Below are 15,652 nucleotides of genomic sequence, written 5' to 3' on the forward strand. Positions count from 1 at the left end.
CTCTTACCTTTAGGTTTCTGATCCATTTTGAGTTAATTTTTGTACATGGTATGACACAGGGGTCCAACTTCATTCTTTCACATGTGAGTATCCAGCTGTCCTAGGACCATTTATTCAAAGACTTTTCTTCCTCTAAGAAGTTGCATTGGCACAGGTGTCAAAAATTGATTGACCATAAAAATATGGCTTGATCTGGACTCTTAACTCTATTCAATTGATCTGTATGTCTAACTCTATGTGAATACCACAGTGTATTTATTATTGTAGATTTGTAGTAAATTTTGAAATTAAGAAATGTGAGTCCTCTAAGTTCTTTTTCTTTGCCAAGATGTTATGGCTATTCTTAGTCTCTTTATTTTCCATATGATTTTTGAGGTTCAGCTTGTCATTTTCTGTGAAAGCACAAAAAAAAAAAGAAAGCTGGGATTTGATAGGAATTATGTTAACTATATGGATAAGTTTGGGGAGTATCATCTTAACAGTATTAGTTATTCTGATCCATAAATAGGGAACGTCTCTCTATTTAAATCTTTCATTTCTTTTGATGATGTTTTGTGGGTTTTGGTCTTAAAAGTCTCACATTTATTTTGGTAAGTTTATTCCTAAGTATCTTATTCTTTTTTGATGCTATTATAAATGGAATTGTTTTCTTAATTTCATTTTTGGATTGTTCATTATTTGTGTATAGAAATACAATCGATTTTCATATATTGATCTTGAATCCTGCCACCTTGCTGAACTTGTTATTAGTTCTAGTGCTTTTTTTTCTGTGTGTGGCTTCCTTAGAATTTTCTATATACTAGAGCATATCATCTTCAAATGTAGTTTTCTTATATTCTTTATTCTTAATGACTCGTCTTCAACGAATGCATTCTTGTTCCTGCTGCCTCCTGTGGGAGCAGGAGAACTTCTTTATGCTCTTACTGGAAGCATCTGAGAAATTTATTGCAGAGACAGATTGGCCTTCGGAAATATGGATCATCCTTAGCACTGTCTGTGGGCAAAGGCATTCAAAAGCTAACATGGTAAAAAGGTGAGAATAATCAATAATCTGTGGTGTTTGTTCAAAGTTCTTAGCGTATCTCCCAAGTTCTCGGCTGTCTCCATTCAATGGTAAGAGTAATTGGATCGGCATTAATGAATGAGAACTCATGCATAGCCTCCATACTCGCCCCCATGGCTATTCAGTTCACACTTCCATAGTGCCAGGACTAGGACTACCAATGAAAGAGATTAGCTTTTAGCAGTTGACCAAGTCATTCTGTCTGGTTGTTTAGTTCCTCACCCATAGCAGATGTTCTCTGCTGGTTGTTCACATGTAGTTCAAAAACCTTTATGCTTCCTGTCCACTTCCAGAGATCCACCCACCTGCCTTTTTCACAGACATTCCTTGTCTCTGATAGTCTAATCTTTCTCCTTCCAGGCCCTTAACCAACTAACCATGTCACTCCACATTGCCCACAAGTTCATCTATATTTTTACCTTAAGTCAATTCTTCCTCTACACAAAGTTGATGACTAATTGCACTTAACATCAAAGCTCTGCCGATGGGGAGGCTTTCCCCCTCATCACTGTCCATCAAAGCTAACCTATGAACGAAGCTGGGCCTTTCTACTTATCTGTTATCTCATCATAAAGGCCCTCTGTTAAGCCACAGATGTGAACTATAGGAGATACAGGAGTGCAAACTGATTGATGGCATGGGGCTCTGGGCTACCTGCTTGATTAGCTTATAGTGTGCTCTCCAGCTCTGCTTGTTTCCAATCTTGGATATCCATCTTAGAATGCACTGCCACAGAACTGGCCCCACCTTGCGACTTGTGGGCTTTGCATGAACCCAGTTCGTGATGGATGGCTCTGGTCATAGGATCCCTTGTATCTCAGGGTCAGAAGCTCTGTATTTCCCAAGGTCAAGTAGCACATCAGTAAATGCTTATTGATGGTGATCATCCTCTGTTTTAGGTGGCAGGGACTTTCTCCAGAACCCCAGAAGTCTACATTGTGATTTATTGACTGGAGCTTCCCATCAACTCTGAACACTATTTTCTTCCACCATAGATGGCTCTGGTACCATAGGGTCTCCTAGGTTATATGGCTCATGTGTCAGACCATTTTCTCAAACCTGGTCCTTCTGCTGAGCTCTTTCTTGCTCTGGATACTACTCAAAGTTCACAGCCTTTTAATGTTATACAGCAAATGGGTGAAGGTGGTATTTCCAGGCATAGAATATGCTGCCTCCAGAACCTGAAGAGGCCATTAAGACTTACGCTACTTTCTCAGTAGTTGGAGGCGTAAAATACAATTCTTTGTTGTTTCATTTGGAAGGGATGTTCTGGCATTCTCCAGAACCTGTAGATCCCTAAGAAGTTCACTAATATGCTGGGGTCCTGAAGCTTTAATCTCCACTTTCTGAAGCACATGTATTTTGCCAAGGCTTCCACATAGTAGCCACTTCTTTTTCATCTGGTCTTATTATCATGGCATTGTCAATATAATGGGCCAGTGTGATGTTCTGTGGACTATCAGACATTTCATCTCCTTGATAGTCTTATTACAACAGAGGGCCAAATCATTAACAAAACCTAAGACAAGACCATAATTATATACTCTAGTCCATCTCACATGAATATGAACTGCTTTGGATCCTCTTTTCTTGTAGGGATGGAAAAGAATGCAGTCACCAGATCACGGTCATTTAATATGTATTGGAGGCTATATTCATCTGCTTTAGTAAAATCACATCTGGCTCTGCAGCTACAACTGGGGACAGTACTTGATTAAATTTACAGTAGTTATTCACTCAGTCATGATTCATTCCATTTTTATAGGGGCTATTCTGGTGAATTAAATGAGGATTTATCATAGATCATCACCCTTGTATTCTCTGAAGGTAGCACTAATGTCTACCATTCTCACCAGGTTGCAATATTATCTTTTTATTTACTATGTTGACTTGGGGTGAAGGCACAGTTGCACCGGTTTTCACTTGGCTCTCTCTACTAAATTTCCTACTGTACAGGTTAAGGAATCAATACCAACTCCAAGGGTTTATGCCAAACTCCAAAAAGTATGTCTATTCCAATTATACCAGTAAATGATCATCAGGTGGGCCTGTGATTCCAGGAATCTGTGAAGCCAGACCTAAGGATTCCAGGATTCAATTACTTCCCTGGCCCCATACAGCCCTTCTGTATGGCAATACTCCCCCCACATTGATCTTTAAGATTCAACTGTAACAGGAGGGTTATTATGGCATATTGAGTCCCATATTGGATATCAATGCTAATTCTGACTCCATGTCCCACAGTCCTTGAAGAGTTTGGGTATTGCTTTTTCCCAAATGGGCTGTTGCTTGAGTAAATGGCTATAGTCCATTGGCAAAGGGACTAGAACATTTCCAACTGAATACAATTGCTATGGAGTTGCAGGATTCCTTTTCATAGAAATCCAGCATCTCTTTCTGCCCCTGGTGTTCTGGGTCTGAGAACTGACTGAAGTTTGGAAACTTGACAAAGTACCATGGATTTTAATTTGAGAGATTTCCCTCAGCCTTCTTATCATCCATTCTTGATATCCTTTGCCTGTGTAAATTAAGAAATATCCCCTTTGCTCATCTAACATGCCTCTGGAAACACCAAGTTCCATTAATATCACCATAACTCTTTGAAGGTTAGATTCTCCCTCTAGCCAAAGCCAGATACCGCTTAAATATTGCCACATATTGTGATATCAGGGCCACCTTGCTTCATTACAATAGTTGCAATTGCCTTGTTTCTGAGGGTTGAGTGCCATCACCTGGACCTTTATTGTTGGAGGATCTAATCAGGCTACTAGAAAGCCTAGTTCTGTATTAGCCTGTCCTATCTTCAGCCTTGGCCTATAGAGAACAGCTATCACTGAGCTGACCCACTTTCACCAGGTATTCCTTGGAGTGTCCTTTAGGCCCTCCCATGGAACATAGTCCACTGGCACGTTTATGGCCTGATACAGTATATGCACTCTGTGTGCCAACTTCTTTGAGCTGTTTGATCTCTTGCTTCACCATCCACCATGGCAGTTCTGGCATTTCTGCTTCACATAGTGTGGGTCTTTGCTTTTTCCAGATCCTAACAGCCCTTCTAGTAACAATCATCTCCAGGGCCTTTGCTAAGGCACCAAATCATATAAAATGGAGACTATTTCAATATTGATAAACTCTTGATTATCCAACCTTATGTTCCACACCTCTTGATCAGGTACTCCAGGATTCAGTCCCATGCATATGCTAGTAGCCACTACAGGGACATGTTAGCTATGCCTTATAACAACTTCGGTGTATACACTCCTTCCATAAAATTCTCAGTGCATCTCTAGTCTGATTGTACTGGAATTTGATTTTCCTCATTGGATTGTGTGCCAGGGGAAGGGGTAGGGGATATTTCCTTAAGCAGGCAAGCAGTGTCTTGTAATGTGAACGTCTTAATCGAGGTCTCTGCATCATCTTCAAGGAAGGGGAGAGCTATGATCTATCAAGGCCAAGGGGAGGAAGGGACTTCTGAAGGTCCAGCAAGTCAAGCTACTAAGGTCTACTCAAATTGCCCTATTCCAAGTCTCAGCACCCTACTACTTTCCCATTAGGGACCTGCACCTGCCATAGGAGACTTACTGAATCTGCGAATTCAATCCTATCTGAAGCTCTACTACTTTAATGATTAAGTCCTGAGCCTAGTTTTCTATTCTCCTGGTACTCTGGCTGTAGGAGATTAGGGTTTCCCTAAATGCTACTAAGGCCTTCTAGCTTTCATATTTTGTCTGGAAATGATGATTAATCATCTGAGCCTGTCATTATTTATCTTTCAAAAATCAATGGTGCTCAGCAAATCACCCAGTTCCATGGTCCTTATAATTACCATCTCCCTTGTCCCTCTCAATCACAAGAAACACTGCACCACACCATGTACCCCCTTTCTATGGATATCCCACATCAGTCTACTGCTGATGAAAGTTAACAGTCACACAGAAATTACCCTTCTTTCAACAGCTGCACTGCTACAATACCTCACAGGCTAGTTCTACCCCAGCTACAACTAGTGATGGGGTTTGCACCGCCAGAGAGCCAATGACTGACCCATCTCTAAAGTCCCATTTTGAAAGTCAACTTCCTAAAACTGCTTTTTGTATCAAAGAATTTTTAGGCGAGAATTGGCTGCAGAAGGTTTGCTGGGGAGAGTTCTTGAGGTATACATATGTGAGGAAGTGAAGAAGGCAAGTTTGGGCAGGAAGAGAAACTCACTCGTATTGAGGTTGTAACTGAGACCGAAGAAGATTCTATGGGGAGTTCTAGAGCCTGAATGGCCCTTCAGAATTCTCCTAAAGTGAGGCAAGAGGGTTAGGCTTTTAAATCTCCAAGCAGGCAGTCACTGGCCATGGGCTACCCGGGAGATGTGCAAGAGGGAAGGCTTAATTTTGGGCAAGGCAGTTCCTACTGACAGACATAGCTGTAAACTGTGAGTGGTCAGTAGATATTCTAAGAAGCTAGGACATTTGTGTATCAATCCTGAAGAGGGGACGCTGTTGCCTACCACAACATCTGTCACAATGACCATCGCTATTATCACCCCACCAGGACCACTGCCTGTCTTTCACATTCTTACCAGACTGGAATTTCCACACCTTTGCAGACAATATTGCTTATTCTAGATTTGGGATTGCTTTTAAGAGCAAAAAGAAAACACCTTCCTGCTACAGTTCCACCACACATGATCCACTAAGCTTGGCTGGCAAGTGGAGGCCACAGGTGACAACCTGATGCCAATTAGCAATGGGAAAGGTAGCCTAGCCCTCTGCTCTGTTGGCACTGCGGTTGCACAACTTTCCCTTTCTTTGGCTCACAATCTGACAAAATAGGTCTGGAATACGAGAGAGAAAAAATTTAGTTTGGCATTACAACTTCTTGACCATGACACTGTCCCGATTAATAATCACCTTGAAACTCCAGGTCATCACCCTCTAATTAATGTTGCCCTTCTCCTGCAGTATCCTGACTCTCAAGCCTCCGGGGTCAAGTGAGAACCCCAGTCTATCTTAGTCCCATCAGAGACAGAGAGTAAGAGAGAAAGTGACTGTGGCAAGGACTGACTACATGTTCAACAAGCCTTTTCCCTATTGCTCCTTGACACACTAGTCTGTATTTGCCGGCCTCTTGAAGTTCAGTAGAGCAATGTGCCTGAACTCTGGACAAAGGAAGCAGATAGAGATCATGTACCCACTCCCAGACCTGGCCCGTGGATGCTCCCACATGCAATTCTCCTCCTTCTTTCCTCTCTTGTGAGAAGCCAGGAAAGGTATGAGGAGTGAAGACTGGAGGCTTAAAGTGTAAAGTACAAGTATCCTCGGATGTCTGCTGGGAAGAAAAGCTGTTCAGAGGAGCTATTCCTCCAAATCAGACTGTTATACAAAGAATCATTTGTTGTTATCCCAGTGGAATTTGGGTTTGTTTGTTACAGCAGTTGGCTTACTCTAATACAGGGATAGCAAATTAATGTGAGTCAGAGAGAACCCAAGGGAACCTGAGTTGTGTTTCTCACCAGCTCCAGGCACTAATTACTTGGTTACTTTTTTTAGATTCTCAGCACCCACCCAATGACTTCAGGTAACCAAAATAATCATTTTGAAAATAAATATTCATTTGAATATCACCTTGGTGGAAATAAGAAGAGTAAGAACTTCCCTATGATCAGAAGGGTCTTAATGAATCTAAGATGTGTAGCCTGTTACTCTTTGGACACCATGCATGGAGTTCTCATTAGGTAGAGAATGACCTATCTTTTCCCTGCCCTGCCCCAAGCTTCTCTCCACAGCATGAGCAACTCTGTCTAGAGGGCTGTATCCTGCATCTATTCAGAAATGCATTTCCTTTTTCTTCCAAGCAATACAGAAACTGATGGTCTGTGCACAGGGGTTTGGCCAGGGGCATTCCCCAAGACAGCATGGGCACATCAACCTAAGGCAAGAAATGTGGGCTCTGGGGAAACATTTCTGCACTTAACCATGCCAGCCTGGCACTCCACAATGTTCGCACTCCTCCAATTAAGCTGTTCAGTTCTCAATCATCTGGAGCCGCTGCCAACTGCTGGCTGCTGATAGTCAGAGTGGCTGCTGCCCGGAATGTCAGCAGTTCTGCTTTTCTGCCTCTCCTGGACTGGCTCTACTAGACCCTTCTTCCCAGCCTCCCCATGACAGCAAGCCGCTAACTTCCCTTCACCCCGGGTGCTATTAAGAGAGACACCTGGGAAGCTGCAGTGGGGCTACTAGGCTGTGATTTCTTTTGGTGCTAGTAGTCTACACCTGGTACTATACCATTCCAGTGCTTTGAACACCACCTCATGCAAGTGAGGTGTCAATTCTTGTTCCTGGAGATATTGAACAGCTTGGGTCGTGGACAGAATGCCTGCTGAACATACATTCCCTGCTAGCCTGAGCTGGTGCTCTACATATATGAATCTTTACATCACCCAGGAAGATAAATACTATATATCGATTTTACAAACAAAGATGTTAGGAAAAGCTAAGTCTCCTGACAATCTATCACTTTCTTTTTTCTCTCTTCTCATTACCAACACCCTGCATTAGAAATATGTCATCTTAAAAAAGAAAAGAAATGCATCATCTTCCCTTGACCTTGTAAAATCCAGCCTCTGGTTTTTGGCATCTAGATTCCTTCCTCTAGACATGTGTTATTCAATATTATACCCATTAGCCACATGTGGCTACTGAGCACTTGAAATGTGGCTAGACAGAATCAAGATGTACTATAAGTGCAAATTACACACCAGACGTTGAAGACTTAGTACAATAATAAAGAATATAAAATATCGTATTAATACTGTTTAATACTGATTACATGTTGAAATGATTATAATGCTTATATTTGGCTATAAGTCAAATAAAATATACTATCCAAATCAGGTTTTCTTTTCCCTTTCCTTTTCAATTTTTTAAAATTTTATTTACTTATTTTAATATGATTTATTGTGAAGTTGGCTAACATACAGTATACACAGTGTGCTCTTGGTTTTGGGGGTAGATTCCCATGATTCATCACTTACAGCTTTTTCCTTTTTTAATGTGGCTACTAGAAACTTCAGAGCTACACGTGCGGCTTGCCTTTGTACCTCACAACATCTATGACTTGGATAGTGAAGTGTCTAGAGATTGACCAGGATGTTCTATTAGAGGCACAAACTGACCATGACACCTGCTGCTTCCCATAACCGGTAGGACAAATCCCATGGTCCTTAATATGGCTGACAAGTCCTTCCATGTTACATCCCTCATCTCCCCTTGTTTCCTGAGCCTCCACATTTCATTTTACATTCCTGCTAACCTCCGCATGGGGGTGCTTCCTCACCCCCACCACTATGTTTCTAGCATCTCTACTTTGTTCATGCTCTTCCCTCTGCCTGGAATGTCTTTCTCCCCAGGAGTCCCCTGGAAAACTCCTTCCTGTTGGTCTTCTCAGACTTGATGACTGCTTCCAGAAACCTTCTCTAACCCTGCCCCTTGGCCCAGGGCCAGGACTAGGGTAAGACAGGCAGGGCCCCTATGGTACAAAGTTTAAGGAGGTGCTTCTATAAACCCTAGAGTAGCACCTCTTTACATTTGGTGTCCCAGGTGCCTCTTCCTGTGAAGTCCCTGTGGAAGTCTGTGGCTGTGCTTCAGCAATGTCTTAAAATTATCTTGTGTGCTTTATTCACTGGTGAAACTCTGGCAGCGTGTTTTCTACCAAAATATTGATCGTGACACTCAAGAAAGAAAACTTTGTCCTGAGGGAGCACTCTGTTTATCAGGCACTGTGCTATGTGTTGGGAATTCAACAATGACATCGTCTATGATCTTAAAAATCATCAAAAAACCTTGTTATGTGCCCTCTGCTTTCCTACTTCAAGTAGAAACTTCCAAGTTTTGAAATACTGACTACCTGTGCAGCCAGCTGAAGTACAGATTCTCAGGCCCCATCCCAGAGTGTCTGATTCTGTAGCTCTGCAATGGGGTCCAGATGTTCTACGATCAAATTTAGAGAAACATTCCTCTCCTACATTCATTTAGCTTTCATTTGACTATTATTGAGTGCCTACTCTGTGTAAGTCTTTGTGCTAGGGGCTGTCAAGGAAACAAAGATAAATCAGGAAAGAATAATGTCTTATAGACTCCTAGAGTTTATGGAACGTCTCCATATGCGCAATTTTGTTTGATCAGTGGATTAAAGATTATCTCCCTTTTAGAGATAAGACCTATTTGCTGGGGACTAGGATCAAGGTCACAGTGAGAAAGCAGTGGGGAATGGAATCAAGGTCACATAGCTAAGAAGGTAGTGGGGACGATGGGAATTGAGGTCACATGGTAAGTAGTGGGGATTGGAATGGAGCCCAGCCATGCCTTCCCACTTGACACAGGAGTTTGTCCTACAAAGGTGATCTTGAGATGCACTGGAATTTCATACCTAGAGACATGAGCCCACCAGAAAGAAAGGGAGGAGGAGAAAGGAAGAGGATTCTGGAAGCCAGCTCATGGAGAGAAGAGGGGAAGGCCAGCTAGTCTCTGGCTGCTACTCAATCCCAGTGTGATAGGGCCAAAGGTGGGTTCTCCTGCACCTGTGGGCCTGAAGTGAGTTCTGGAATCCTCTTAAATTCTCCTCCGTTCACCCTTCCCTAGCCCCAGGAACCCATCCTATCCCAGCAAAGGTAGGAGGTCCTGAGACAGCCTGACTTCTCTATAACACAGGTGTCTTTTTACCCCATTTCCCCTTCTTCCCCAGGATGGCTCGGAGAACAGAGAACATACTTCCCTAGTCCCTGCGCCCCTCCCCCAAGCTTGCTGAGTAGCCCAGGGCCCCACCCCTGACAGGCCTAGGCAGGGTGGGCGTGGGGGTAGGTAGTGCAGGGCAGCGGGCAACAACCCCTCAGCACTCCACCCCAGGCCAGCCCTCCCCTCTCCTGAGGCTGGGCTCCCAGGGCTCTGGAGACCAGGTTGTCAGTTAAAGCAGACCTGACAGCTGACAGCTTTCCAGAACAGCAGGAGCACGGTTAGCTTTCCTTCAGGTTTTTTTTTTTTCCCTCCTCTTTCTTTCCCCTGTTGTTGCAAGACTGGAAGCCTGACTGGAATTTAAAGCAAGGCTCTGGGATAAAAATGTATGATAGCACCAAGCCCTGCTCTCTTGGCTTCCTCCTCCGATTGGCAGCTGTCCGCTTTCTGGGGTCTGAGAATAAAACACCTGCAAACTGTCAGAGGAGGGGTCTGAGGCAGGAAGGGAGGTGACCCCACACTCTGAGGCCTGAGCAAGCCTTCTTCGCTGGGGCGCTGATCATGTTTTCACTTGGGGCACAGAAGGAGCAAGCGGCCCTCCTGGGAAGCACCTGTTATCTGTCCCCAGGTCCCCAAGCCCTTCCCTCTCCCGAAGTCTGGAATGCCCAGGAGGCTCCTGCGCCTGCCGCTAATCCATCCCACTCATGGAATCTGTCTGTTCCCCTATCAGTTCCTGCTTATGGCAGATAGATAAATAGATGGATAGATAGGAAGGAGAGACTCTAAGCAGCTTAGATAAACTATCCTATTTACATCTCTGGGTCCAATCTATCAATCCATCGGTCTGCCCATTGTGTTTGTGTTCTCTCTCAATCTGCCACTTCAGCCTCCATTAACCATTCATCTGTCTTCCTTTTGCCCTACACTTTCCCCTTCCACCCCCCATTTCCCAGCATCAAAATAAATCCAAAGCTGAGACACAATGAGGCACGCCCTTCCATTCCACTCCAGTTATCCCGGAAGGTTGGCAATGGCAGCTGACACTGGGGGCTTCCTTCCACTCACCTCCTCAGGAAATATGCAAATAAACCGTTGGAACACTCAGGGTACGAACACCAACAGTCAGGTCAGCTATGAGGCTGCTCCCAAATTCACAGTTCTGCAAACAGAGCCAATTGAGGTTCTCTTGGGATAAAGGGGGTGGTAGGGGATGGCAGTGGGCTGGGGCAAGGGGGAAGAGGAGGACATTGCATATCTGTACACAAAAGAGTTGGACCAACTATTAAATAAAGTGACAGAGTGGGAGGAGAGAAAAAGGTAGGAATTTCACAAATTTGAGAATTAGTACTATTTGTTGACATTTAAACAGTTCATTTCTGTAGATCCTCTCAACTTCATATTTCACTGCTAACAGCATAAGGGGCTATTTCAAATGACCAGATTCCCAATAAATGCAGTGAAAATTCATGATATTAATTGTATATAAAAGTGTTTTAAAGAAAGAAAGAAAAGAAAAGAAAAGAAAAGAGGCCACCAGCCTCAGCAAATCAAGTGTCAGAGGCACTTAAACAAATGCAAGGCACATAAACAAACAAACAAACAAAGATAGAGCCTCTTGCCCTTTCCTTGAGACCACCAGGCATCTAATTTTGTTTGGCCCAGAAATCCCGCAAGTCTCCAGCTTCCCATTGCCCTATGAAAACCACCGTAATCCTATTCCCATCATCTATCCCAGGACCCACGTCCCTAGCTGTTGGCCCTGGGGTCTCCTCTGGTGTCTACACATTCCTTCCATTAACTTCTGGATAGCTGTAAGCCAAGGAAGGCAGCACCTCTACCTCAAGACCCTTAAAAGGAGGAACTCAATAAGATATGGTAGGACTTAGTTTAAAATGAAAAATATAAATTCTGTGATTATCCCGATCCTCTGCCACACAGGTCAGAAACATGGGTCCACCGGGGGTTGGGGGGGCTGTTCCACCCGCCCCCGCCATAGGATGTGACTTGCCACGGGAGGGCAGCACCGTCCTGGACCCTGTGAAGTTTGAGGCAAGTACCAGAGGAATAGGGATAGAGGGGCTCCCAGCTGCCACACCCCGTACTCCAGCAGATCTCATGATGGCTTTCAGAACTGCCTGGAGACCTGCGTGCCTATCGACATTAGAGGCTGCTGGTGATGAATGGAACAGAGAGACAGAGGAGAAACAGGAGAAGTAGGCTTGAGGGGGGTGGGACCCTTTCCACTCTCCAGGGCTAGAGAAACTCCCAGGAAAAAACCTCTAGGCCCCACTGCAGCCCAGGAAAATAAAGCACAGCTAACAACATTTTACTCGTCCACCATTTAATAGATGTTGGCTGGCTCAGTTTAGGGGCATGTGATATTTATTTATAAGCATACACTAGTGAATATCAGAAGACGTCAATAACTAATTATGAGCCCGGCAGAAAAAGAAAAGCCCATTCCTCAAACCAGCCAGATGCATGTTTGAAAGGTAGTATTTTTAAAATGGGAGAATACTGGTCTCACATACATTATTTTAGGATAAAAAAATTCTGAATAAACATTGTTTTAAGAAAAAAAAAGGGGGGAGAGATAGGAGATCTAAGCCCTACATTTCCTGATTCTGATGCTGGGCAAATCACTTAATATTCCTGCCTTTTATTTGGTTCATTTGTAAATGGTACAATGGGGATGATGCAAACTTACATTTTTGAGAACTGGGTCTCTTAAGGTCCCTCCAAACTATCTGATCAATGATTAGGAGGAATTCAAGGACTCATCATTTATGGGAAAATCTTCCTTCTTACTTTAGAGATAATCCCTGGAAAAGAGAAAAGCAAACAGTAAAGCAGAAAGGAGAGTCTTTCTATATCTCTACTTATTCAAGGCCAAAAAGGGGAAATAAGAGGCTTTAAATCATGGGGTTTGCAATTACAAGAGATCTCCTGAGAAGGTATGCAGTGGAATAAATTAGCACAGTGTCAGGCACATAGTAGGTGCACAACGTTTGTTTGAATAGATAGACGAATGAATGAAAGAATGAATGAACCAAGATGCACTGAGTTGTGGCTCTCTCATATGACCACTTGGTACAAAGAGCATCTCTAGCAAAGGAAGTTCTAAAAATTCCATGGAGGTCTCTAAAAAGAAATAGATTATTTAGTGCAATGCTTTAGGAGTGGTTCTGTACAATGACAGTGGGAAAGGCTAGATCAGTGTGCCACATATTTTGGGAGCTTGTTAAAAATACAGATTCCTGGGAACCACCTCAGATCTACTGAATCAGAATCTCCAGGGTGGTACATGGCAATGGCATTTGATGAGCTCCTAGCTGATTTTCATGTAGCCAGCCTTTGCTAGTCCTCAGATCAGTGCTGGGGCACTACTGTTCTAGATGATATCTCAAGGGCCCTTCCAGCCCAAGGATCCCATGATCTTCTGGAATGGACACTGGGGAGAAGTGATCGAGACAAGGAGAATTCGTTCATCCCATGCTTATTGCGCATGTAACAGAAATATAACAGTCGTGTGGCTATGATCTCTCACTGAGCAAAAACCTGACCTCCAGGGAAGAGCTGTAGAAATCTACCCCCACCATTACCATCATCCTATAGGACAGGATGTTCTTTTTTTTGGGGGGGGGGGTGGTTCACAGAATAAAAGTACTTCCTTAGATTGTGTTAAGTTTTACATTTAATGAAGTGCTTTTGCACTGGCATTCACATGATATAACACGGCAAATATGGTTATTATCCCCATTTCATGAGTGAGAAAACCAAGGCTTAGAAAAGTTTAATTACTTCCTCAGCATCATTTAGCTTGTATGCAGTAGAGCCAGGAAGCCAACCAAATTTTGAAACTCCTAATACAATGCTATTTTAACTATTCCCTAGAGTTACATCATCTGTGGAGTGTGGCTTAAATGTCCCTGTGAAATTGCTGATATTTTTTCATATTTTATCTGTGTAATAATATTATCTCCTGAGGCAAAGAAAGTGCCATCTTCCCTGGTAAAATAAATCCCAGATCTACAGGGAGAAGGGGAGCTGGACTGTTTGACTTTGTTTTTTTTTCCCCCAAGATTCATCTTCCCTTGGTGAAATTTCCCAAAGTGTGCTCCTCAGAACACCAATCCTACAGAAGTTTCCTGAATTGAGTGTTGCTTTGTCACTGAGGTTTGAGAAACACTGCACAACTCTTACTAATCCTAGAGATGCACAATGCTTGTGATGTATTAAAGACTGTGGTAGGTTAAATGGTGACCCTACAAAAATATATATTCACTTTCTAATCCTTGGAGCCTGTGAATATTACCTAATATGGCAAAAGATGTGATTAAGATGTGAGGATCTTAAGAGGAGTTTATCCTGGATTAACTAGGTGGGCTCTAATTTCAGTCACACGTATCTTAATAAGAGAGAAACGGAGATTTCTCTCTCATTCTCTCTCTCTCCTAACACACACACACACACACACACACACACACACACACACACACACAAAGAGGTGATGTAAAGGTGGATCAGGGACAGATCTAAAGATGCTGTCTTTGGGGCACCTGGGTGGTGCGATTGGATAAGCTTCCAACTTCAGCTCAGGTAATGATCTTGCGGTTCATGAGTTTGAGCCCTACGTTAGGCTCTGTGCTGAGAGCTCAGAGCCTGGAGCCTGTTTCAGATTCTGTGTCTCCCTCTCTCTCTGTCCCTCCCCTACGCACACTCTGTCTCTCTCAAAAATAAATAAACATTAGAAAAAAAGATACTGTCTCTGAAGATTAGGGTGATGGACACAAGTGAAGAAATGTGGACAACCACCAGAAGCTGGAAGAACTGATTTTCTCCTAGAGCTTATGGAGGGACCATCAACCTGGCGATACTGACTTCAGACTTCTAGGCTCCAGAACTGTGAGAGAATACAAGCCACCAAGTTTGTGGCAATTTGTTACAGCAGCCACAGGAAATTAGCAAAAAGGCCTTGAGGAGTCTTGCTAAGAGTCAACTCCTTTAAGATGTTTAACCCAACATTCCCCAAACTTGGTTGACCATGGCATCTTTTTCCCCCTAAGTTTTATTAATATCCAAACAGAACTCATATTATACGCAACCCACTTTGGAAAATGCTGCCTGAGGGAAATCTTTTGTTAATTACTAGGGCTCCTACTGCACATCTGGGGACAGAGCTGCTCGTAGTTAATGTTCTGACCAAATATGAGCCAGGATCCTGTCCTGCCAACTCTGTAGTAGAGCTAAGACCAGGAGAATATTTAAATAAGACTTTCCTGAAGTCTGGGGATAGCAAAAGAGGAAAGTCAACGGGATATGAATATAAAACTGGATGATCCTGCCGCCAAAGGACTTTTTGGGTTGGGCCCACTGGGGTACACTGTAGGGATATGGTCTTGCCCAGCTCCTAACCACTACCATATCGCTCCAAACATCTATACAAACCCCAATACCCCAGAGCATACTGAAATGTCTCTAGACTTCTCTCTAGAAAGCAAGGCCCGCCTGTGCAAGGAGTCTGTCTGAGACGGCTCTTCTGCAATGCCCAAGACTTGGATGACGGCCTGTGGGCTTCAGTAGAGTAATTGCGCCTGATTACAGGGTACCTTGGCATTACACAAACACGGGAGAAGGCAAGGAGACCGATACTTCCTTTCATCTGGCTCCAGAGGACAGCCTCATCTTCAATACGCAGCTCTGTATATTCAAGGACCACATCAAAACAGGAGGCACAAGATCAGTGCAGGTACCCCGACCCAGGAAGCAAATACGCGACTCTTGTTTTGTAGGAGTGACATAAAGAATCACAATAATGGGAAAGATGCGTTTTATTGCATCCCCCACTTCCAGCCTTCCTTCCCTAATA

The sequence above is a fragment of the Prionailurus viverrinus genome, chromosome F1, assembly GCF_022837055.1.
Source record: "Prionailurus viverrinus isolate Anna chromosome F1, UM_Priviv_1.0, whole genome shotgun sequence".
Classification (NCBI taxonomy): Eukaryota; Metazoa; Chordata; class Mammalia; order Carnivora; family Felidae; genus Prionailurus; species Prionailurus viverrinus.